We start from the raw sequence: 26754 nt of genomic DNA, 5'->3' as shown, positions 1-26754 counted from the left end.
TCAGTAACCATGGCTGAATATGCACAGTGAGACAGCCTCATCTTGGGCCTGACCCCAGGAAAACCATACAAGAGGTGCCCAAGGAGCATGTGAATCACAGCTGGTTTTTAGGTGTCTCCCTAGAAAGGGGTCTCCATATTTGACTGGCCGCTTGCATACCATCTGCATGCACTATTAGGATATAAATTTAGAATAGTCAGTTGTGCAGGTAAAGAGGATTTTTTTGTTTCCTGGTCAGACTGAATTCAAGATGCTAAGCACTTTTTGAGAGTTGCTCAGCCTCCTCATCTCCTAAAGACAGCAATGGATGTTGGAGGTATTGAGTAACATGCAGAAAATCCCCGATAAATGGGCTGTACCAGCTGGTACTAATGGAAAAGTGTGGTACAGAGCTGGGGAAAGAGTAAAGCTCCCTTTGTCATCTCAGTGCACTCCTGGCAAAAGCTACGGATACGATCTGATTCTAAACGCAACCCCCAATACTAGATTGTCATGCATGGAGAGAGATGAGGAACAACTTACAAGGCTCCATGAACCACCATAATAAAGAAACTGTAATTCCCCCACATGTCTTAGCCATTAGCATGAGAAGCCTTGTGAATGGGAGCTGCAGGGAAGACATCACAGCTATAACTGTATGCAACACCAGCTTGTTCTGTGACCTGAAGATTCACCTGGCTCCAAGCTGTGAGAGGAAGGGCCACAGCTTTATAGTCCGATCTGCCACCTCGCTGCAGCAACCAGGCATGGTACCATGTTGATGCTGGCCTTTTCAGAGAGGAAGGGTAGGACTGACAGCACAATTCAGTATCCAAGGTGAACTGCACAAACCATACATGTGATACATCACTTTAAAAGGGGCTGCAGAAAGAAGTTACCATAAAGTTTCCATTCCAAAGCACTAAAATCTTACATTTGCTTATTAAATTTCAGTTGAGGCCCCAGGCAATTGAACAGAACACCGGTGTAGCTAGTGCATTTTGCTTTGCTTACTGCTACTGACATACAGCCATAACTTACATAAAGAAATTGCAAAGCCTAGGACTTTAATCTTGGCTAACCATCCCTTCCACCTCTGGCTTTCAGGGTAAAACTGACATCACGTTTCAGGTTTGGGTTTTTGGCTTTTTTTCTTTCCTTTTTTTAAAAGCATTATGGGAATGTGGAACAAAAGATGAATAGCATATCCTCTGTTTAAGAGCCCCTGATTCAAAGACCAGTTGAGACAATGGCAGGATCCTCATGTATTCTGCAGGCATTTAATAATAACCCAATGAGTTCAACTGGAAAGTCAGTGCTCTCAGGGGCCTGCTGGGAATCCGTGCTCCCCCTGCTCGCTGGTGCTTTCACACGGCTGCACGCACAGGCAAGTGGCATCCCTGCACGTGCCGACACCGTGGCAGCCCTGAGAAATCCCCTGGCAGCCTGAAGCTCAGACCCGCAGCCTCACTGAGCCAAGCAGCCACAGGGCTGGGTGCCACAAGGGCTCTACTCCTGCGTGAACGCTGCAAAATGGGGTTCGAGAGGACAAAACTTGTTGCAGTTGTAGTTCCTACGCTTTGGCAACTGTTTTAGATGGTACAGACTTTAAAGCCCCAACCCTCTCTCATGTGGTGTTTCTATAATGCTTGGCAGAGCAAGGAAGGATGAATTTTCTAAAAAGTCCAATAAAAATCTGATTCCCCATAAGCTAGGCTTCAGGGGCTCATGGAATTGCCAGCACTAAGTGCTCAAAACCTGTCAGGTCTCAGAAAGGCTTGAAATTGCCATGAAAATCATGAAAAAAATAATAAGAAATGGAGGGGACTTTTTATTTGCTTTTTGATTTTGGAGCCTAGAACATCATACCCACATCATGTTTCAAGCTCTCACCACACCACGAAGACTAGAAATGTGTGGGTGGTTTGCCCCTCTGTAAAGAAGAACTGGAAGAAATGTGCTTGGGTTTATTTGTTGTGTACTGAAAGTGAGAGTTCAAAGAAATAGCAAGATTACAAGAGCTCAGGCTTAGAGAGAACCCTCAAGCATTACTGGAAAGATTCACAGTAACATTCCCAGGCTTGATACCTTCATACTCTTCCTCCTGGATCAATAGTCTCCACTGACAGATGAGGATCTCCTTCCCCCAGGTAGCACTACAGAAAAAGGGTTTAAACAGTGTCAAGGAGAAACCAACAAGCTTGTAAAATATGTAGTAAAGAAGCAGGCTAACACCACTCAGCTGTTGTTGCAACCCCAGAAAATTATGTTGGATAATTAATATAGTAACCATTCTTCAGCATTTTCTAATTCCAAAGGTTTATTCTGCCAGTTAAAACCAAATATAGCACATGTCAAACACGTAACGGGAGTGGCACATGCTGGAATCAAGCAGCAGTAGAGCAAAGGACAAAAAAGCATATGCTTAAATCTGATGAACAGGAATGCACACATGCTTAAAAGGTTAAGCATGGGATTAAATATTTTTCTGGATTGAGACCAGATGAATTCTGTAGTTAGTTTATTGTTATCATTACTACTATCATCATTACTGCTGAACAGAGAACAGTCCATTTTAAAGCTGGCTAAACTTTTTTAAAACAATGTTTTTATGCAATTTATCAAGAATATACTGGCATTCACACATTTCAAGTTAATGATACAAAAGAGAAAGATCAGTGACTGTTCAATTTGTTATGACAAAGCTGAGCAGGTCTAGCTACTACTGTGCACCCCAGGAATGTTTCTGATAATCTGCAGTACCTTAAAAAAATTGTGCTAAACACTAAATGATGGAGCAGAATGTGCAACAAGTAAACACTAGCTGGAATATCTGGATATGCAGAGCAGCAGAATGAGGGGAGTTTAGGCATTGCTATTTTGTTTGTTCTTAAACACAATGTTCCTGCTGTAAAGAGATGGTTAAGAGCAGATGTTGATATCTGAAACTCTCTCCTTTTGTTTTAATTTAAAATACTAATACTGGATAATATTACAAAAGACGAGACTATAGTCCTCCTTTAGAGAGATTTATTCTTTACTTTTTTGTAGACCACCGGGCATTTCAGATGTTCAGGAACTGTGACTGTAACACATCTGTATTTTTATTTAATTACCTTTTTCCTAAATGAGATTACAACATGGCATGTGGTGTCTTTCAAACCAAACACCTGTAGTCAGAATTAGAAGCTTCACAGCTACCACCACTTAAGTTCCCAGGGGTTGGGGAGGTGGTGAGGAATTGTTCAGCTCAGACTCAGGGAAAGCTGGCAACCTCATCAGCAGTGTTATCAAGGCCTCTCCAGATCTGAATAGCTTTCCTGTCTGCATACTTTTAAATGTATGTATATATTTATTTATTAATTTTATTTTAAGGCTAGTTCCAACAGGAAAAAAGTAATAGAACAGTGAGAATTTCCTGTGACAGTATAACCAGAATAAATTTAAAAAAGCCCATTAAATAAAATAAACCTAGACAAAGCCTTATGTGAAACTGAAATAAGGCTGAGATGCCCCAGGTGCAACATGGGTCAACTGTCCTTCTTACAGCTCAGCGCTGGAAACGTGCCCAGCTTTTGTAAAAGGTCCCAAAGCCACGGTATAAGGCTCAAGATGTTGACTGGCCTTGGGCTACACACTTGGCTGCTGCAGAGGCAGCGACCTTTGTTCCTGACAGGGTTGGATTATTATTTTTTTTGTTTTTCACCAGAGTTCTTCCTTCTCACAGGAAAAAGAACTGCTCGGCAGTTGGGGTTTGCAGCCTGACATTTTGGCATCTGATTTTTTTTCACAGGCAAAACTCTATTTAGAAAATGGATTTAAGCCCATTGTTCACACTGGTTTCACATGGCTGGCAGCTTCAGGAGACTGAGGGCTGAAATACAGCTGCAGAACATGCTGCAAAACCCTGTCAGTATGCATTTGATCCTATCCTGCACGGGCCAGGACCAGAGAGGCTCTGTAGACTCCACGTACAACATTAGGATTCTCCAGTGAACACCCCAGCAAGAATAAAGGAGTGGAATCAGATGTGGACCAGTGACATTGCTCTGTCTCTTCTCATAAACAATCTCCAGCTCATTTTCTTCAAGTTCCCCAAACTATCTACCAACTAGCAATGACTTCTGAACAGAGTGCACAGAAGACCCAAAAGTGGAATTGCATGATGCTGCTCCCACCACTCACCATCCTGCTTTTTAAGCCTTTTATGTTCAACTTAATGGAAAATGGAGCAGTGAAAGGGCCCTGTGCAAGAGGCATGGAGTAGGGAGGGGAATCCACTCCTCCACATTTTTCTAGAAGCAAATAAAACCCATCAACTTTCTTCAGGATCAGTGCTTGTTCAGTGACACAGGCGTAACAACAGACCAGTGACAAGCAACACATGGTGCTATTAATGCTTGCTCTTTTAATTACTGTTATTATTTTGTATTACCATAGCACCTGTGGATTCCCTTCGTGGGACAGTAACCCACAGTGACAGACACCATGCAAAGCCAGCACAAACAGATGGTTCTTGAACCAGAGAGTCTTCACGCCAAAAGACGACAAAGGGGAGTCCATGGAAACCACCAAAGTTTGCATAGTCATCACAGAACTCAGCACACTAACAACTTCACTGCTGTGAAGGTTTTATAGCCATCTTAGAAAAGGAGTTTTAAAGAGAAACTGGGAAGAGAGTAATGAAGCTGCCTTCACAGCACAGGCAAACATGTGAAGGTGCTTTCAAATTTTAAAAACTGGGCAACAGAGAGTGGCACAGTGGGCTGATCAGAGGCCAAAACTGACATCTTAACCACAAAAGAAAAATACTATATTGGGTGGAGAAAGGCCATGAAAGACCTTGGGAGCAAAGACAAGCAGATTACATTTGATATGATCAAGAGCAGAGACCTGAAAGATAGATGCAGTGAGAGGGGTGACAGTCAGGAAAGGCAAATGATCTTTTTTTGCAGCATAAAGAACACTTGTGAACAGGGTGAGATAGGATTTGCCAAAGCCAGAATTAGCTATGTTGTAATAGTGATTAAGGAGCATGATAATGACAGCCTGAGCAAGCATGTGAGCCATAAGTGAGGACAAAAACAGCAGCATTTTAGAGAGGCTATGCAGAAACAAGTGGCAGGAGTTCGACACCGCCTGGAGGCACGAACCAAGAGAGACATCAGAGTCAAAGATAACATCCATGAGTCCGAGTGAGAGGCGGGATTGTAAGATTGTTCATGGTGCTTAAGAAAGAGCAGATCTATCTGGAAGAGCCTTGTTTTAGGTGTGTTGAGTATTAGCTGCTAGCTGGTGACCTGCAAGGGAACATCATGGGGACAGGAACGTCACTGAAATGGGAGACACGTGGTGTAAGCAGGTAGGTCTCCATGGCATCAGCATGGGGACAGAAGCTGAATTTGGGTTTGCAGAGAAAATTACCAACAGATATGGTGTACAAAATTAAAGGACATTGACCAAAACCAAGTCCCTCTGAGCCTCAGAGGAACACCAGGGAACGCTGGGGAGCGCCTGTTTCTACCTCTGCTTTCTTCACAAACTGCTAAATTGCTCCCTCCTGAGAGGGCTTGTTTTTAGTGCTCATAAAAATACTTCCAAGAAAGTAGCTACATTCTCTCCAACCTTCATGCCCTCCCTTTTCAGCTGAAATTAAGCAATGGAAAATAGGACAACTTTTCCAGCAAACATGATTTTACAACACAAGCCTCATCGCTCCTCCCTCCTTGTCTTCTTGTAATAAGAGTATTTTTGTTTGTTTAAATGGGAAAAACAAACAAAAGAATACATTCTGCAATACATGCCTCTATCCCTCATCCACCAAAACACTCCTAAAACATGAGGTTTACAGCTCACTGCTTGACAACTCCCTTTCGTGTCAGAACCCACACTGAAACCTTGGCAGGGCAAAGCTCTGGAACCAGTGCCTGCTCTCTGCTGCCACCCCAAACTTCCTCCTCCTTCCCTCTTCCTAAATATTGCCTCACCCTCCAAAAAGCCCCCCCACAGAGAAACAAACCAAAGCTCAGCTCTGGCTTTACGTAAATTAAAAAGCAGAGCATTTTACACGATCCATCACCCACCATCCACTTCCTCCTTCTGCAATGTGCAAAAGTTTCACTGACGTACAAGATGCGATTATAAGGTTGGTACTGAAGGCAGATATTGCATGTGCCAAAGTAGACATGCTATCATGCGTGCAATTACCAAGGACCTGCTGCATAGCTCTCCCAACTCTCACAAGCATTTGGCAGCAGTCACTGTGTCCAGTTCCACTTCAAAGCTAGCTCTGTGCTTTCAGAATCACGGTAAGTGCTCTCTCTAATTACTACGCGTTTCCAGTATGTTTTTAATCATCGTCATTAAGGGATTGAACATAACCCACTGAGATACAGAAGTGTAAACATGAGCAATAATTATTCCAACCTCTCCACTGGTTTCAGGTAATGATCACACTATATGTTTAAAGTTGCTGCTAGGTTTATGATGGTCTGTTTTAGAATCACATTATCCTGGGTCTTTCTGGTTAAGGCCAACTAAAGGTTAAGGTCTGTAGAGGAGGGGAAAGCATGTTTTAAAATTATTTTAAAGGCTTTTAGTTATTTAAAGTCAACGCCTGCGACCTGTTAAGAATCAGCAAAGATGAAGACATCTGCCTTATGCTATTCCAGGGTAAACAGATCTGCTGCAGTACTATAAGACAACTTAAAGTTGGAATTTCAATTTAATTTATGGAAGACATGCCACTGGCATTTCTCAGTGTACAAATGATCATGTTAGCTTTAATCAAGCTAACACGGGTGCTAGAAGCACTCTAAACACAGCAGCCCAATGCTCACAGTTGTGCTAATATTTGCCCTAGTTTTCAAGAAATGAGTGGGAGAGGACGGGAGAGCCTGTCATTAAGGCGTTACTTTGAAAGGGCCTCTAAGGCCATCGGTCAGTGCCACACTCACCAAACGTCCCACGTAATACAGAGTGTCCTTTATTATACTCTTCAACCCCATCTCCTAGAAGCAAAGTATACAGGGTACAGTTTTTCCCATATAATTTTGTAGTTACTGGACACTTTTCTGGCCACTCAGCTGACATGGTTGGGCTATGTGCGGATAAATAATATATGCTCAGAGCTCACCTCTAGCTTGCCTGCATGCCTGACTTCAATCACAGCACAGTGTGCAGCCACCCCACGCATGCATGATTTTTTGTTCTGGGACCGTCCTGAATTTAACCATTTAAAATCTGATTGATCTATCATATAACAGAGACCTACAGCCTCCCAAATCCTTAAAATAAGCTTGAGGGTTTAAACACATGAAAAGGCTATGCAAGTGCTTGCTGATGTGCCTTAAATGTCTGTATACGTCACTTAATGCACAGCAAGTATGAATTTGAGCCAGTTTAGCTGTTTTTCCTTGACAGTTAAAGTAACATAAAAGACCTTACATCGCCATGGACACAAACCATGAATGTCTGATTTTGTGTGTCTAACCCTAAGCTACAATCTTTCCTGAGCAAAACTGTTCGAATTGTTTTCATCTGGAGGTATGCTTTGTTTGAGGGTTTGTTGTTTGACTACTATCTTGTTTGTGTTTTAAAAAATATTTTTCCTTGTTTTTCAGTAAAATACCAGAAATGGAAAATTATTGTTGACATGGTTTTAAAACCTTGTGGTTCTTTTATTTTTCTTGGTAAAATATAAAGGAACTATCTGGCCACTGGAAAGTTTGAAATAAATACAATATTTGCAAAATACCTTCCAAAAAGTTTTCAATGACCTTCCACCAGAACTGTTACAGTTTATCCTTGGCTCTGATGTGGAGCTCCTGGGTGACCTTGTGACACAATTTTCTGTGCCACCATTCCCTGTTTGTCGAGATAATAGGAATACTAGTCTCCAAATAAGTGATTTTTCATCAGAAAAATGACAGTTCATCAGATTGAAGGTTACTGCAGAAATGTATCAGCTTTGAATAATTATAGCTTTTGTGGGAAATAGTTCTCCAGTTCAAGATGGAGATTCCAGCAAAAAACAAACAAAAAAACAGTCAATCATCATAATCATAATGGTAACAATAAAAACCCCAAAACAGGGTATTTCAGACTATACCAAGGCTTTGTTTTTCCACAAGCTATCTGGCATGAATAATAGGCCAAGCTTTGATCATGGCTGCAAAGGTGGATTTTCATTGAAAGTGCGCTAACGCCACCCACCATTCATGTCTAAACATCCAATATGTAAATGAAAATCGTTAGGCATGTACTCCAACCAGGCTGACACCCACTTTCATGGGCGCAGTCCAAGGCATGTCCCAAACTGCCGCACGAAGTTGGCAGAGGCACACAGGGCCCCCGTCAGCCCCGCTGCCCATCAGCCATCTGCACCCACAGGTGGGGATGGGAAGAAAGAAAAGCTCCACCCTGTTCCCAGAGGATGGGTTCAACCTCTTCCCCCAAGTGAAAAGAGCTAAGCCAGGCTCACAGTCTTCAATTCATAAGTGTTCATCTATGAAATCGGATTCCCACCCCTCTCCACTAAGAATCTGCTATTTCAACGAAGCACAAGATGTCAGGATTTTTGCCAACATGAGCACAGCTGTCAAAATCTCATCCTTGGAAAGAATCCCAGATAGACACATGTTTTACCCCAGCCAAAATGGTCAAACTTTGCAGAGAAACATTCAGAGGAAAAAGGTTCCATATTGTCACTGCAATATCTTGGGATTGCTCACAGCCAGACAACTGGGATGTGATGTTTTAATAGCTGAGCCATTAAAAGCAACAGGCATCTTGCTATTGACAGCAATAAGAACAGATTCAGTGCCTTTGGCACAAGATTATCAAAAGCAGCATTGCAGGAAAGGAAATAAGCTTGTTTGGATTTGGGAGACAACAAATAAAGGGGAAAATATGTTTGCAATTTTCTATTTCTATAGTATGTTTTTCTAAATATCTTCAGCACTTTTGTCTGGTATTTCCAATGAAAGTGTGAGGAGTCTTGGGTTTATATTGTCCTTGGGTTCATGTTCTTTCAAGCCTACCTGGAAATACAAGCCTAAGAGACTTGGATGGACTTGCCACAGGTACACTGGGGGAGGATGCAGAAAGCTTCCTCTCTGGATTATCCCAAGGACTAGAGACAACCACAGCCCTGCAGCCCTCGTGGGCATTGCCACGAGCAATCTTGAACAGAGGGCAGGGAGGAGGAGGCACTGAGGCTGTGGCCCTGCTGACAGTGCAGACCTCTCACCTTCTACGTTTTGTGGGGACATTGGGAGGGAGATCCCTATCCTGGAGTTTTGTAGCTTCCCATTGCGAGTGCATGCTGTCCAGCCTGAATTGAGCAAGATTCCTAACCCCCCTGAGCAGGCAAGCATCAACCTATTTTCTCCGATCTGAGATGTGAAGATGACAAATGATTTTGCTCCTGTCACATACAGGGGCAGTAGTAAAGCCAGCAGAGGCCCAGCAACTCCTCAAATCTTCAGGCAAATGGGACCTGTATGTGTTTCTTTTCTTTGCACAGCCCAATTTGCGTGCAAGCAGCAGTCAGCCAGCAAGAGGTGAACTCCTAGAGCTAAGGGGGTGGGAAGGGGTGGTGGCATCAGAAACAGCAATCATTATCCTCTTTACTGGAAAACGTGTATCTGAATGGCCAAATTTACTAGCTGTTCCAGATCTTTATGAGATTTATGAGGCTTAAGAAAAAAATTTATTAGGAAGACATAAAACTTCAGTGGTTTGAAATGGAAATGTTTGCAAGGGACTTGGGATCAGCTGGTTTCAATTGCAGTCCTGTCTGAAGCAGGGAGGGCTTCACGTCAGGGCTGAGGACCTCAAACCTCTCCTGACCTGACCCTCCAAAGACAGCTAGAGATTAAAGCTGAGTAGAGAGCCAATGCTCCATCCTTCAGAGGAGCTGTGGTACCCCAGATAAAGGAAAAACACAGATAATGGAGATGATGAGGAGCACATGGCAGAGGCACTCAAGTCTTCTTGTGCAAACCAGCCCAGTCCTGCGGGGCCAGTCTTGAGTTGGAGCTAATAATATCTGGTGAATCTAAACTGCTTCCTGATCCTACACCGCCCGTCCCGGCACTCCTGGTTCTGCAGGGCTTATTAAATTGCATGGAAAGCTAAACCCGAGCCGGCTTTCTGCATTTACACCCTGCTGGGAGCAATACAACCTGATCTCCTGGCATGCAGAGCTCCGGGGAGCACGGGGCAGGGACACCTGCGTGGCTCTGCAGTTTAGCCCCAGTGCTCTCAGCACAGGACTTGTTCCCTGCAGAAGCACTTCAACGTCTCTGTACCCTGCTCTTTGTTTTCCCTCCGTTCACAGAGAAACCCCTCCTGGTCCTGCAAAGCACACTGCACCAGACTCAGACCCTGCCTTCATAGAGGCAATCCCAAACTCTAAAATTTGTGAAGAAATCTTATCTCCAGGCTGAATTTGACCCAGTGCAAAACAGAAACTGAATTCCCCTCCAAGCATAAGAGAGAGGACAACAAAACACTTGGAAAGTGTTGATTTTCCCATATCAGAAGCCCGAAACCACATTACACACATCTCTTAAGGAGGGTAATAAGCTTTAATTTAACAGCCTCTGAACTGAGCTCATCATCCACTTAGAGTAATATTCCCTCCAGTGCCTTGGTAGGGCATGTTGGGATAGGTTGGCCAACATCTAACACCTTTGCACTTGCCAGCATTTGTTCCTGGCCCTGAAATAAACACAAAACACACTGAAGATTTCCGAAGGGTATCTGAGGGGGGTGGGGAGTTGATGCAGACGTTGCTGATGAGCTTATCACAGCGCTCACACCCCTCCTCACCTTACAGGATGCTTAATTACAGCGGGCTCTTGTGGGATTCGCACCTAGCAGCTCACAACTGCTCCACTGGCAATCAGATTCAGTGTGAGATGGAAGGTGCGTGGGGCTCCTTCTGCCTCTCTCTTCCCCCCAGATTACCAGAGAATATTTCCTTTCCTTCTTCCTCCTATTTTATCTTATGTTCCACAGACCAGGCATATAGCTGTCTGGCTCACCTGGCTGGCAGATACTCACTGAAAATAGCCAGGCAGATCCCAGTTCATAATCCTTTTCACTGGGACTGCCTTTAATCCTGTGTAATTGAAAATACCAAACGCTGCATTCTAATATGTAGGAAACTTCTTTTATGTAAAGCCCTAAAGACTACAACGAGAGTACTGCTGTCGATACAGGAATTCCCACAGCGGATCAGCTCAGCTCCCCGATCTCCTGCCTCCGCGTTGGCTCACGCTCGGCGGTGCCACAACATGAAATGCACTTGTCAATATTCAGCATTGCTGTCTGAGGAGACAGAGTTTTACATAATTCTGCTCAGGCATCTTTTATGTCTCAAAATGTGATTTTTGGCTCACTTTCCTTAGCTTGCAAATTACTTACAGCGCTTACTTGTGTACCAATGTTTAAAAAATCATCTCAATCTGTTTCAGACATCCAACTTCACGGCTTGTCCTGATAGCATCTTGAAGGAAGGAAGTCCACAAATTCACCTTGCTCTGTATAAAGACATATTTACTCGTTAGAATTAACATCAGCATTATCTTTGTAAGATCTCTTACCTGACAAGCATGATTATGAACCTTTTCTGGCCCTGAAACCTGTTTACTCAGGTAGTTTCACTTAGCAATTAGGTTTTCAAAACACAGAAAGTTTTCAGTCTACTTATAGCAGAAGTTAAGAGCATCTCACCAGTTGAGCTGGTGCTCTGATCAAGACTTCTATAGAACTGGCCAAACGTATTGTCTCAGAATCTGTAAGCACAGGTTTTGACAAAGAAATGCAAATTTGGGACTAGCTTAGAATACACTGAATTATGTTTTTTTTTCATCAGCAGCATCAATGTGAACTATTGTCTGGAAGGAAAGACGATTCTGGCTCTTATCTACTAGCTCATTCCATGACATGAAGCTTATGTGGTTTACTCCCAAGCAGTGCAGTTCAGCACACGTCAAGCTGTAGCTGTGGTCCTGCTGTAGTTTCTCCAAGAAAGTAAATGACTAAGGGGTGTTTGCCAAGCCTCGATCTTTCAAGATTCTCTTTCCCTGGGACTCCCATCCCCTTCTCCCTCTCTGTGATTTCAAAAAGAAAGTTTACTGTTACTGACATAGTATTAGAATTAGCTAAATCATCTGCAATGCACTGAACTGTTAACTGCTTTTCATTACATGAAGCCCCAAATCAACCAAGGTCCATTGTCTTCAGTTCATAACAGGGCATCCCACAGTCCGAGACACACATCGACAGAATTTTTTTCATTTCCCCACCAATACAGAAATAGACTGTGATTCTTTATTTCCATATTTGACTATATTCAAATTTCTTAGATAAATGCTTTTCATTAACATATTTCAGCCAGCAGATTGCTCATTAACTCTTCACACTGATTACTGACCGAGGTGCCAGTTGTGATCCAGGGCCTGCACCGCACAACTGCTCATGTAAGTCACAGAGCTGTTACTGGTCCTGGCTTGCAAAGGTGATAGAATATACTTGAAAGGAGGGTTTCAGGAGTGCACAGGCAACTATTTTCCTTACTACTGCGATTAATTTCTCTTTTTTCCCAAGAATTTCCAGAAAAAGAAAACTAATGGTGATATGAATAAACTGGTTAAGGAATAAATGTGACTACAGAAGTTTTTCTCCTTAATCTCATTAATATTTTCCAGTGAAAACACTCAGACTATTTTCACTGGCGCTCCGTACAGGATAAAGTACTATCCAGGCTAATGAAAGTGAGGTCAATGTGAATTTCTGGTTTTCACTCAAATATGGTTTTATTTATATTGTTTCCACATTTAAAAATTAGAGAGCTATTCCCTGATAAAGTATTTATGCATATTTATGTTTTTTGACTATAAACTACTGGTAATTTCTTTGTCAAATACTCCATCCATGAATAGTGATGTATTCAGGTTTATGAAAGACCCTGGAGTTTGGATAAACACACTCTTATAACCAAATTTAGCCTTTTTTATCTGTTCTGTATCTACCTATATATGTTTCAGACCATTAACTAAATGCCCATGCGTTAACCAATTAGTTAATGAGCAATGTTATTAGGAAGGAAATGCAATTTTCCAGAAACCTGAGAAACTGTGAACACTGAAATAACAAACCAAAATAAATCAACCAACTTGAAACCCCTGTCTTATTATTTGTTAACACACAGGATTGTAAACATTTTCTTCAGTATTATTCTTTCTCCCTTTATCCCCAGCTCAAATGGATTTGTAGGTCAGGTCACTGTAATATACTGCACTCTAACACGTTTCGTCTGAAATTTCCAGGAAGGCACGCAGATCTTTTTGGCTTTCTATAGGCACCAACGACTAAGTCTTTCAGGACTCCCTTTAATTCTCACCCTTTAATACTGCTGGATATCACAGCACATATATAGATTTCCTACTACAGCTCTCTTTAACCTACCAAAAATAAAACATGACAATATGGCTTTGCCACTCTGAGGAATAGGCTGCTATAAAAAAAAGATGTATTTGGCCTTGAAATTAATTGCTGATATTGTCCCAATTTTTCAAGATCACCAGGACATACATAGAGGGGAAAAAAAAAAAAAAATGGAAGAGAAAGAGGGACTGTTTGTAAATGTAGACAGATCCTTCCTCAGACGTCATTCAGGGGATATCTGGTTTCACTGGTCAAGTACAGTTTGTCTAATCTGACTTCGAAATCATTGTTCGCTCCTTAAAATACCTTGGTTGTATGAGACAAGATACGAGTCTTTAGGAGGCTGGCAGGGTGACGAGAGGAAGAGAAGGAGGGAGACAGAAAGTCAACAGATCAATAAAAGCACTTTAGGATAATGGCTCTACCTCAAGCAGACCAGGTCTGGCTTCCAGGCCAGCCCCAGCACTGCCAGGAAATGTGCATTTGCATGAACGAAACGCTAAATCCACAGCGTCGCGGCAGAAGGCGAGGGTCTGGTCCTGTCCCCATCCTGTTTCAGGGCTGCGTTTCCCTTCCTGCTCACACCCGCGGTCCTGAGCAGAGTCAGGGAGCCTGGGCAAACTGAAGATGTGAGTTTGCAGCTTTTTGGAAAGACAGACAGAAAAAGAAAGCATTAGGACAGAGTGGAGTGAAAAGATAGGGGTACGGAGGTGTATGCACGTTGGTTCCCCCCTCCCTTTCCCCCCTTTTTTTTCTCATTCTGGGCAGTTACATAGAAACAACAAAGTGCCTGAGTCAAGTCAGAGCTGATCTTCCAGGAGTCAGCGCCAATATACTGCGTCTGGGCACCATCTCCAGAAGGCTTCCCAACTCGATGGAATTTTATTACAGTTAGGGCCCCATCTACTGCCAAAAATTTGCAGTGAAACAAACCACGTATTTAAATATCTTTTGTTTCATTAAAACACTTCCATTAAATAACTCCCAACCATTCCATTCCACTTGCCATCTCTCACCCCCACACATGAGACAGCATCCATGAGCAAGAGCCAGCCTCACTAAGCACACCCACAATGAGATAAATGGCTGATTAAAATAGCATACTTATTGAATGTTACATCTAAAGCAGTTGCAGTAACCATGATGAAAGTATTACTTACATGTGAGTTTTATGAGAGGAAGGAAAGAAGCTAGATGGGCTGGTTAGATCTTTCCTTCATTTCGTCTTATGTCAGGTTCATATGGTATGTGTGAAATGAGATTTCTTTCATGTCTACAACATGGGCTAAGGGTCTGAAATGGCATCCTGTGGCTCAGCAGCCTGTGTTCCCCTGGCTGGCTGTGCTCTCCTCTTGCTGATTTCTCAGGCTGGTAGCAAACTGGCTCTGTTTGCTCAGACAGGAGAAAGTACAGATGCGTTTTTCAGTATTTCCTTCCACCTTGTTGCAAGCAGGCTTGCTCCAAACCTGCACACTAGCAGGCCCTTTCTCATGATTCATTCACCAGCCATGTCTGAAGGGAACTTTTTCCATGCAGGCGAACATAAGAGCCATGTTTACATGCCATTTCTCCTCCGAGAGCTTTATTTCTCTTCAGCCTCAGGGACCTCAACACCAGCCAAAACTCAATATGGGGCTGAAATTGTACACTGGCCGTCCCCGTCCCTGGCCGTCCCTGTGGCAGGCAGCGAGGGTTGTGTTTGTGCAAGTGTGCACGTGCTTGTGCGCGCACACAAAACCAGATGTGTGCTGTCCAGAATAAATGAGGCTATTCAGAACGTCACAAAATGGACAATTTATGGCCAGTTTCAGCACTTAGTCACATATGAGGTGAGTCAGTATTAAAACCTCGCTGTTTTATTTACTTTAAAAAAGCAATAGGGAGTTCCAGCTGATGAGTGAAGATACTGAGGGAGGGTAATTAAAAAGAAACAATCTTTGATGTTTGTCTTATTACAGTTTCTCTTCATTTTGTTGTGCTCCCTTTACCGAATCTTGAGTAACAGAGCTGCTGCTTTCTTTTCAGGAGGGCGGTGTGTGGGCGGCTGCATGGGCAGTTCTGTCGCAGGAATTCGTTACTCGCTTCCTGCCGGGCTCTTGCACCTTGCAGTGAATTAAGGCCCTTTGTACAGAAGTGCTGGCACCTTAGCAGAGCTTCTTGGTATCAAACTGTAAGACCACCCACTTGTTGTGACTGTTTTTTATTGTGCTAATAGGGGAAGAAAAATCCCCTGAAAAATATTGATAGCTTCTAAAATAACCCCCCAGACCAAGTGTAAATTCAACTGTATAACTTAAACCTTGAGAGTGACCCACACCCCATAGTTAACCACCTTATTTTAGTATATATATTGTGTTCCCCTTGGATTAACTATTTTGTCTACTCTGGTCCCAGTACTTCTGCTTCCAACACCTGATTTTGTGCCACAGTCATAAGGTTGCGGATTTCAAATACGTTCTTAAAAACTCCTGAGCAGCCCAAAGCTTTGGACTGTATGGAAGTAGGCTCTAGTCCTGCAGTTGCAGGTTGTATGTGCACAGTAAGAAAGTCAACTTCTTTGCATGACTTTTTATGTTTCCTAGCCCATGGACAGCCTTACCCGACTGGTTGGCTACGCAGTGTGGATTGGGAAACCCATTTCTTGTTTTCTGCTTACTAGTTCTTCATCTAGTATGTCTGGGATGTAGAAGGGGGGGGACAGTCTTTTTGTTTTGTGGGTTACCATGATGGGTGGACCCTCTGAAGCAATACAAAAAGCAGCGGCAGGAGCAGCTGAAGCCCCTTCTTTGGCCAGTGATGTCTGCCTGGGGCAATTCAGAGCTTCCTCCCCACCTCCCCTCCTGCCCTCCTGTGCTCCCGCAAAGGCAGCGCAAACAGCTGGGAAAATGAGAAGGGTTCTCTGGGCAAGTGCAAAAATTCATCTTTACTCATAGGGGAAGATGTTCAGATGCACAATTCACACATGACCATACATCAACACAAAAGGAGAATTTCTCAAGAACTCTGATAGCACGAAACATTCAGGGCTTTTTAAGAGGTTTTGTCTTTAGTTTTCAAGAGGATTTTTTTCTTCATTGCTGGTGGGAAAGCTTATGCCTTTAATTCTATAACTATAAACTAAATAATATATCAGTTTTTTTCTGTCAGGCATGGCAATGGTACTGAACGTATGCAAAGTTTCCACTAAAGGTTTTTGTAACTTAATTTTCCTCTAGAGATTAGAGGAAGCCAGATATTCTGTTTCTTGCTGGAACTTGGCTGGTAGCCACACTGCGCTCCCTTTCTCTGTCATCCACCCTCAGCCCCCCCCAGCCCCCAGCACTGTTAATCAGATGGCTGTATCTTCCCTATATTTCTCCTGTCAAGCTATTAAGGGGATATGGAAGAGAGAAAGAAGAGAATCAGCTGAGATATAAACCAGCCCAGATCCCAGAGTGCCTCTCCCCCTTCTCAAGGTTGAGCTTGCTGTATTACTGCACACACTCCTGTCAAAGCAAAGGAGCAGTGTGCTTTCCCATGCCGAGAGTAAATGGCTGAAGTTTATTTCCCAAATGAAGAGGGGCAGGCAGAAATTATTCTGCACAGAGCCATCATGGACCTGTAAAAATAGGAAACTGCAGCGCAGAGAGGGAGCAAAATCACTAAGCCTGGGCTACATGCTCAGGATACTCCAGTTTGGCCACGCCGAGCCCCTGCCTGCACCGGGGAAAGTGCAGCGCTGACAGGGAGCTTCATGCCATTCGATAGCAGGGGGTTATCACAGCTCTGTGAGCTCTGGCAGCTTCCTTCGGCAGGGAATTCCTGGCACGTGCTCAGTGGCTGGTGGAGGTGGCTGGCTGGAGAAAAAGCTTTATGAGGTTCACAAAGAACCCCCAGATCCAAGTCAGACTTAGGGCTGAAAACAACGATTTTATCACACCCCGCGCCCTCCTCCTTCGCCTTTGGAGCACAGCAGAAACACTCAGTCCAACACACCTGAATTCCATAGAGAGCTTTTCCTCCCATGGAAATGTTCCTAGAGGACCCTTTCTTCACTAGGAGACAAAATGAACTCCCACCTCTGGATATCTTAGGACTTTGCAAAGATCTGGATCCCAACATTTTTGGCTGGGTCTAGATCCCATTCTTGTACATATCAATAAATAAGGAAAAAAAACTAGCTAACATGGCTCCAACACATCAGAAACAAGAACTGTTGCATGATTCTGGCCTAAGCTTTCTCTTTGTAACCAATCAGGTAGCAAACTAATCAAGAACACCATAAAACTGCTTCATTTTTCTAGTAATTTGAGAACTTCCAACTGTATTGGAGACCAGGCCCTGCACTCCAGCAACACACTGCACAAAGATTGATTTTATTTCAGGCAGCCCCGCTTTTCTGCCAAGTGGTCCAATTTTAAAAGTCTTAGAGATGTTTTTAAGAGACACTCAGTGAACTGAGCTCTTGAGCACCTCGGCTGTTTTGAAAAACAGAATTTAGCTATTTACTTGGGTAATCCTTAAGTTCCTTTAAAGACAAAATGTTCATGTACTAGATAAACGTCTGTGGATAAGCATGATGGCACAATGGGTCACTGGACAGATTTCTTCCAAATTTATGTTAAACAGCGAGAGAAGAAAATCAAATTAATTTACCAATACCCAAATTCCTTATTCACGCAAAACATTTACTCACTTTAAAAAGACTCTCAGACTAAGGAAGAGTCTGATGATTTCTGAATGAAGTGTTTGCTCTAGCCATCCCCTCTATGGGTAAGTTTGAGCTGATTTCTTGGTTTTATACATGCTAATAAAATATCAGTCCCCTCTCTCTGGGATTTTTGTTTGCTTTTGTACTTAGAAAAGCAAAAGACATTTCTATAAGTAACACTGCTAGAGAATGTTTAACACATATGCAGCTTGTGTTTCTAGATAAATGTTTGACTGCAGAAAGTCCACGTGAAAGGAGGTGAGAACGAATGCAGGAACACACGTGTATGCCTGAAACAGTGAGCACACCTCCATGCCAGGCGTGCGAGTAGGAAAGGTGCAACTGAGTTCTTATCACACCCTTCTCTCTTCCACAGGGGCACAGCTTTCCCCCATTCAAACACGCCTACTCAAGCACCCTCCCCAGCCATGCTGCCCTTGCTGCAACCTTTTGTCTTTGACTCGCCTTTCCTTCCTTTATCTCTGTTCTATAACCATTATCTCCATCAGCATAACTCCTTAAGATACACCTAGACATCATTTCGCCAATGAATGCATTTCACACAACATTAGTCATATTGTACTGTGGATAATTTTTATGATATTGCTGTGCCTCTCCTTGGTACATTGTTACAGTTTAATTTGTACATATTCTGTTGCTGATGTAGTGGCACTCAGCTGTAACCAGAGATAGCATGATGGTTCTGTATTACTGCAACACATTTTCTCTTAAGAAAAAAAAAAAAAAAAAAAAAACAAAAACAACAGAGAGACTTTTTCTTAAGAGTAAGTCTGTTTGCTTTCTCTTTCTAAGATTAGTTAACTGTAGATAGGCCTGCCTGCAGGGTCAGCAAAGAGCCAGATCCCAACTTTGCCCAGCAGAAAAGGATTTGGATTCAGGGTCACATTTCAGGCCCGTTACATAGCTAAGTATATGCTACAAATTTGTCTTTTGAACCAATTTTTCACAAAGGCCAGGGTAAGGATTTCATATCTGCAACAGTTCTTCAGACCCTTTCTAGCTACTTATCTTCACCAGATGAGCTAATACCAGCTATCCTCTTCCCTTCCAAATGATGATACCCATTTTGTGGTTGGAGTTTAATGATATAGATCAATTTTCAGCTCGAGGCATCAGTTTTACATTTAGACATGCAGAGCAGCACTGCAAAAGCCTGTCAACTGTTTTAGGTATTCACCAGTCAATATCAATGTCTGCCCAAAGAACTGGCCACACTATTTTCAGCACTTCTGCTCAGTGATCAAGCTTCCCACATGGAAATGTTTTGTAAAAATAAGGGATTACTTGGAAAGACACTGGGCTAACCCTGCTGAGTATCTGCTTTTCTTCTTCTTAGCTCTACAGTGTGAAATGTTACCGCTGGTATTTTGGACAGTGACCATAAGGTCATAAGACTGAGTGAGTGACTGAGACTCCCTCAGCTCTTTTGTTTACCTCTAGAAGACAAAACAATTGTTAATTTCATATAATAAACAAGAGTTTTGTTTAATTCTTCAAAAATACTGATTTATTTTTAAAGGAGCTAAGTTTGTCCCACATACTTGAATGCTGCCTGACAGAATATATTCCCTTGAGGAATGACATCTCACTTTTGTTTTCAGTCAGTCATAGTGGTAAATCTTTTTTTTTTTTTTTTATCTCCCCTATTGATTTTTAATGGAAGATTTATAAAAATATTTCTTGCCCTACGGATTTACTCCTCCAAGTTGATTACATTAAGCAGACATGACTGCCTTTTTATACTGTACCATAAGTAGAGTTATGTGGCTCTGAATATAAAATAATCTGAGTTGCTAAAGAAGAGCTAATCTCTTGGGCTGAGATCCCTGAAAAAATGTTGGTACCTTGAAGGTCTTGGGTGTTCAACTCCCTGAGTTATTATGAAATAGTCACATTCTTCTGGGTTGAGGGAATGCCAGTGCAAAAAGTACTCTTTTTCTTATTTCAGGTTCCTAGTCTGAAAGTATCTTATATCTCCACCATTTCCTTTAAGGAAAAGAGTTTTGTTGATCTTCTCTGAGGACCAGTCATGACAAAGGACCTTGACATACTTAATATGCTTTGCATGCCCTAATCTTGTAATATGGGCAGATGCAAGGAGAAACAACAGAACAATCTACTTTTATTCCTCCTTAGATGCTCTAAACACATTCATTCACAAAAACTGCCCTGAGAGGAGGAGAAATACGCTTGTCTTCTCAGTCCTCCTCAAATCTCTCATAACAAACAGATGTTTAGAAAGGGATTTAAAGCCCCGCTGCTAAAACACCTGTAGCACCAGCCTGCACAGGGCTCACCATGACATCCACCACTTGATCCGTTTATATGAGGGCTATATTCACCTCAGTCAGATTTACCTAAATTCATTTACATATTTGTACAGACATGGACTTCACAAAATACTCTACCTGTTTATGTTATTTTATAATTGAGGGACCTATTTAATGAACTAGTTTAGACCAGAAAAGTTTTGGTGTGAGACAAGAGGTAAGCTAGAGCTAAGAGGCTGACATACGGACCAACGGGATCATCTCTTACAGTTAAAAGTGTAGGCAGTGATTCTGCAGACCACATGGGTTTCAGGCCTGAACCTGAAATGTTACAGAATATAATGAACAATTCTGGAATACAGCAGTTTGATGCTGTGAAGAAAATTACCTGACATTATCCTACTCTACACTGTACCAAAAGAAAACCATACTATAAGGTTAAAAAGTCCCAAATTCCATCTATGGGGAGATGACTGAAAGAAAAGCAGTTTGTGAAGATGTAAATAATTAATCCATTTCAGACTAGAAAATTGATTCAGTCATAATATTATTTGTCCTACACTTACAGAAACCTGTTATATTAGTCTTCACACAACTAGAGCACATATCCTTGACATGTTGATACACGTGTGGCTTCTCTAGACAGTTGCACCATCTGGGAGACCAAGCCAGTGATCCTCCTGCTGTTTACAGAGTCCTAGATATGTTCCCTGGCTTATTTTAAGTGGAGCCCAAGAAACAAGGTCAGATGTTACAAGAGAGAAGGTTTCTCCTCAATGCCTATGATATTCTTCTACAAAAGAACAAACCCAGTCCACGCTGAAATGCAGGTGTTAAAATGTCCATAAGCACTTGGCCCATGTAGAAGTTCTTATCATGCTTTGCTCCTGTGAATCAATCATTTCAATTAAGGTAGCTGGGGGATATAATGATGTTTTTATTTGCAATTACAGCTTTAAATTAGGATCAATAGAGGCAGCTACAGCCCTACCATACCAACAGTCCTGAGAGGTTCATAGGTTTTCAGAGAACACACTTCTGAAATAAACCCGTCCGTTTTCTATTAAAAATATAACAAAGTATCATAGGAAAAAGACTTAGATCTTAATACAAGAAAAAGACTCAAAGAATCTTACTATTTATTTTTTGTTTTGTTTTTAGGCATCAAGCCAGCAAGGCCTTCTTCCCTATCATTGCTTCCCCTATGGGCACATCTGGAATAAAGTGGGTAGGCACCAGGCCAGGTCAAAGCTGACTCTGTCAGAAGAGGAAGGAAAATACACATCTATTTAGTTACCATTATGTATTTCTGACTTCTTGTTCAGTGTAAAATTTTGCTCAATATGAAGCTTGCGCCATAGTCAAGTTCTGTTTGGATTTTTTTGATTGACTGATACAAGCTGGGCAATGAGTGGATTAAGAACAGCCCTACAGAGAAGGACTTGGGGGTGTTGGTGGCTGGAAAACTGCCCGTGAGCCAGCCCCGTGCGCTCGCAGCCCAGAACCCACCCGTGCCCTGGGCTGCAGCCAGAGCAGGGGGGGCAGCAGGGCCAGGGGGGGGATTCTCCCCCTCTGCTCCGCTCTGGGGAGACCCCCCTGCAGTGCTGGGGCCAGCTCGGGGCCCCCAACAGCAGAAGGACACGGAGCTGCTCGAGCGGGGCCAGAGGAGGCCACGGAGATGCTGGGGGGGCTGGAGCAGCTCCCCTGGGAGGCCGGGCTGAGAGAGTTGGGGGGGTTCAGCCTGGAGAAGAGAAGGCTCCGGGGAGCCCTTCGAGCGGCCTCCCAGGGCTTAAAGGGGGGACAGGAAAGGTGGGGATGGACCCTTTATCAGGGGGTGTGGGGATAGAAAGAGGTGTAATGGTTTTAAATTGAAAGAGGGGAGATTGAGATTAGATACAAGGAAGAAGTTCTTCCCTGTGCGGGGGGTGAGGCGCTGGCCCAGGGTGCCCAGAGCAGCTGTGGGTGCCCCCTCCCTGGAAGGGTTCAAGGCCAGGTTGGACGGGGCTGGGAGCCCCCTGGGCTGGGGGAAGGGGGCCCTGACCGTGGCAGGGGGGGTGGAAAGAGATGATCTTCAAGGTCCCTTCTGATCCAACCCATTCTGTGATTCTATGACTCTTACAAATAAAGGATGCTGTATACCAAAATACGCAATGCTTTCAGTTTGCACAAACTGTGACTATAAAAACCAAAATAGCCATTGCTAAGTAGAAATTTTAATACAGTTTTCTAGGGAACTAGGGCTGTTTACCCTATTATTAAGAAACCCCTCAAAAAAAAGGTATGACCCTGTGTCAAATTACATCTTTTCTGAGAATGAAATGCAACAAAAGAACCTATTTCGTTACTTTCACATTTCATAGCGTATTTCATAGTTGTTGTACAAGTTGGGGTAATATATGTTATGATTTATAGAGGAACAGTGCTGTAAGAAGCCTCCCTTCTAATTATAACTGGTTACGAGGCACATCACTCATATCAGATTGAAATTTACTTCTATCTCAAACGTGATCTTTTTTTGCCTGTTTATTATCATAAACTGGACACAGAAATGCTGATAAAGAGATTATAGAAAATGTTATTAACTTAATCCTTTCCCAGTTGAAGTTCCTTCTTTTAATACAGACCTATTTTGAGTCTTTGTTTACAAGTTGCAATGTGTCAGACAGTAAACACTATCTCTTTATGGAAAGTTGTGCAATGATAGCCTTTCCTATTCCTTGTGCTACATTAGGCAGAAAGGCTGACTTTAACAGAATGTGCAAAAGAACCTATAAATCCAGTGATTCCCTTCACTTTCACAGGCAGCGTACGCAAGGGCTTTACACATATAGAAGTTTCATTTGAATGCAGAACATGCTAAAATTTGTCCTGAAAAGCACTTACGATTTAAAAACATACCATAATTCTAAGAAGAAAAATGCCTGACATATATTTTGGCTGATTTCAAATTCATATATATTTTAAATGATCTATATACCCTAAGCTGTGCATTTTATACAACAGAATGATAACGATTAACATTCCACTCCATCTAATGCACTGATGGTCTTGATTTATTGGCTAGTCATGTGTAGTGCACCGCCCCTCCTGAAATTCATGCTGTAATTTTAATTTTTGTTGTTGCTGCTGCTGTTGCTATCTGGATGCAGCACTTGCCATGAAGATACCATGGTCTTACTCACCCTGTAAACATAATTGATGCTATCGAAGATAATGATTTAGGATATCATCTATCTCCAGTACAGCTTGCCATTACGTGACTTGTTCTTGCAGGTATCTGATTTGTATCATAGACGAGTTGGCTTGATTGCTGTTTTGCCATAGAGTAATAGTTTCCTGGTTTCCACTGACATACTGAGTCTCCCTTGATCACTCAGGTGATCAGTCAACACACAAGTTAATTATGGGTGAAGGGGTGTCTGAAGCCCAAAGATCAAAAGATACGCACAAGGTCTTCTCCAAGTCATTATTCACCTTCTTAAGCATCAAGCAGTCAGTTCAGATTCTTGTCTCCCACACTGTTCCTAAATAAAGTGATATAACATTAGGAAACCTGAATTAGAGCAGCTAAAAGACACAAAATGAAACTTCAATTTCTCCAAAAGAGGGAAAAAAAAAAAAAAAAATCCATGTGGGCACTTGCCTGCATGGGGAAAATCAAGAGTATGCTCATTTGCTTATTGTCTATTAAAAAATTTTAAATAAGGGTAGCTCTTTAGAGGTGCATCCACCTCACAGTTTGCCACAAGGCTCTCACCTGCTTCCCTGGTAGAACTTCTTGGGGTTTAACTGGCATTGCAAGGAAATGCTTTCAAATGCTGCCATCATCTTTACTTCCATGCACAAAAAATAGAATTTATTGGCAGAAATTAGGAGCTACCAGACAAAAACATCAGAAGCTCTCCCAAAATGTAAAGGAAAAGCAAATCTCCCCAGAACTTTTTTTCCGTATTTCAATCACCCTCAAAACTCAGATGCATGCACTAACATCATCTGACGCTAATCTGCACAAAGCTGGCGATTGGGCATCACAGCACCACAGTGTCCCTCCTGCTGCAAGATCCCATGAGCTAAATATAATTTGTTAGACAAGTCCATCGAACAGATGGGACCTACAACAGTAAAGGGGTTGTGGTGTGGTGTTACAGCCACAGGGTTATGCTTTTTGTGGGTAGAAAAAACTCTCTCCCTGACAGTAATGGGTTGTGCTCACTAGAGGCTTGAGTATCAGCTCGACACCTGCAGCACTGAGCTACACCTGTATTCGTCCACCAAAGCTGGTTTTTCCGTCTCTGTGGTTTTCATGTTACTAGATTAAAGGAGATGTAACTGGGCACTATGCCTCAGAAGTTTATTTCCTAAAATAATATCATTATTACTCTACCCAAAGTCACCTCTGCCTTTACTTTTAAGGCAAAGGAACTGAATCACTTCGCAGATTTGAAGAGATACTACATAAGGTCAAACATTCAAAGGACCTCAGTGCAAGCATAACTCAGTGCACACAATTTCACATATGCTTTCTTTCATACGCAAATAAATGCTACAGATGCACAACCCACTTGCACGTATCTACACATGCCAAAGGGATTTACACATGTTAATACTTGGAAAGCAAAGTGAGAATGTATATAAAATGGCATGCACAAAGTACGTTCATCCATGTGTATATCCCTCTTGAGGCATCTCTACTTGGATGTATTTCTAGGCGGAAACGCAGTTAAAAAATTGATATGTCACCCTCTCTCCAAAACCTAATGATTACAGTCTGTTAATTACACTGCATCTGTTGAAACCTTTAGCAAATAAATTGTGGACCTGATCAATTATTTATAATACCAATAGAAATTAAAAGTAATGTCTTAAAGTCACACTTACGCAAAGTGGCAGCAGAAGCAAAGCGTGCCATGTTATCCCTATCCTGTAACTTCCCCCATGCAAGTACTACATATTGTGACAAAGCAGCTATAATAACCTTTTCTAAATCTTACTTTCTGCAGATGGAGAGAAAACAGTGAGAGAATAGAAAGACTCTCATAGAGGAAGGAAAAGAACATTAAAAAGAATGTTTAAAATGTCATTTACAATTAGTCCCTCAGTAGCTCTGAAATACTGTAGGCCACATACTGCCATCACTGTCAGCCAAGTTTCCCACAGCCCAGAATTCACTGATAGCTTTTGAATGCCCAACAAAGAGGTGTATGGCAGTTTCTGCTAGGGAGAGAGTCATCTTAGCACAGCTATGCCTTGAATTTAGGCTCTAATTGTGGCACCTCTACTCCTGGTGTGAAATCCATATGTATTTGCCAAATCCCCATGCTTTTTAAGGCACTTTAATGCTAGTACAAATTCACAGGGCTGTTGATTTGTTCACGTGTCAGAAAGCAGCTCTCTGTCCTGTCTTGCACAGATCTCTGAACCACAGCCCTGCTTTCTTCCCACCTCCCATACTCTACAAGCACTACCTAGCAGTATTATTGCTATGGTTCCTTCAATGTAACAATTCACCTTTCAAGCAAAAAAATAGATATTTTTTTCTCCCAGCAGCTGGCCCAGCAAACAATGTAAGATTTGAAAGTCAAGCTGGATCCCTTCTTCCTTGGCCTTCTCAAACTAGTAACAACACTTCCCCAGAGCAAACAGCAATTGCCTGGGGTAAACTGGAGCAAAACTGCCACCCTTTCCTGTGTAACAGAAACAAGAGTCTTTGCATCTCATTATTATTACTATGGGACCTGAGCATTAGTTAGCTGTTCCTTTTATACCACTTTATCCAGCCCACTTATTCACCAGAAAGCAAATAATCACTCAGGCTGAAGTTTATGAAACTTCTGGGATTCACAAACGTGTTTCATGAATTTCTGGCAGTTGTCTGAATGTTCACAAATAATGTGATGCCAGTAATCAGAACAAGTCAAAACTTGACACTTCTATTCATAAATCAGGAGATGTTTTATTTTTACTGCTTGAACAGTTCTGTTCCCAAGCACGACTGGATTTGAACCACCAACCTGGAGGTGAAAGGACCTTTATTTAATGTATTTGTTTAGATTTATACGAAATATAAAAAAGTGTCTATCCAGGACTCTAGCCACCTTTGCCATATATTAAAAAAACAGGCCAGCTCACACAGACAAAAATAAACTCAGCAACCTCCAAAAGCCAAAGAAGGCACAAAAAAGCTTCTTGGCCAGAGACCTCAAATCTTTCTATATAAACTAAAAACTTTTGCACACACTATTTCTCTCTTCTCCAGAGCCTGGGACATGAGAAGATGTGTCCCTCAGGTCAGCAGAATTGGACTCTCCCAGGCTGGAGTGGAAAGAGAGCATTCAG

At 42.3% G+C, this 26754-nt stretch overlaps 1 long non-coding RNA gene across 1 annotated transcript; it reads right to left on the bottom strand.

The window, feature by feature from the left end:
* Positions 1–2066: 2066 nt before the first annotated feature.
* Positions 2067–23930, bottom strand: LOC116964314. Its single transcript, XR_004408689.2, has 3 exons — positions 23601–23930; positions 11413–11528; positions 2067–2135 (listed from the first exon to the last, which is right to left on the bottom strand). It is a non-coding gene; the product is annotated as an uncharacterized LOC116964314 (long non-coding RNA).
* Between the last annotated feature and the right edge of the window lie 2824 nt (positions 23931–26754).

Source organism: Tyto alba, unplaced genomic scaffold, assembly GCF_018691265.1.
Source record: "Tyto alba isolate M040663 unplaced genomic scaffold, T.alba_DEE_v4.0 Super-Scaffold_33, whole genome shotgun sequence".
Classification (NCBI taxonomy): Eukaryota; Metazoa; Chordata; class Aves; order Strigiformes; family Tytonidae; genus Tyto; species Tyto alba.
Note: the sequence above shows the minus strand (reverse complement) of the source record. Positions and strands in the feature narration are given on the sequence as shown.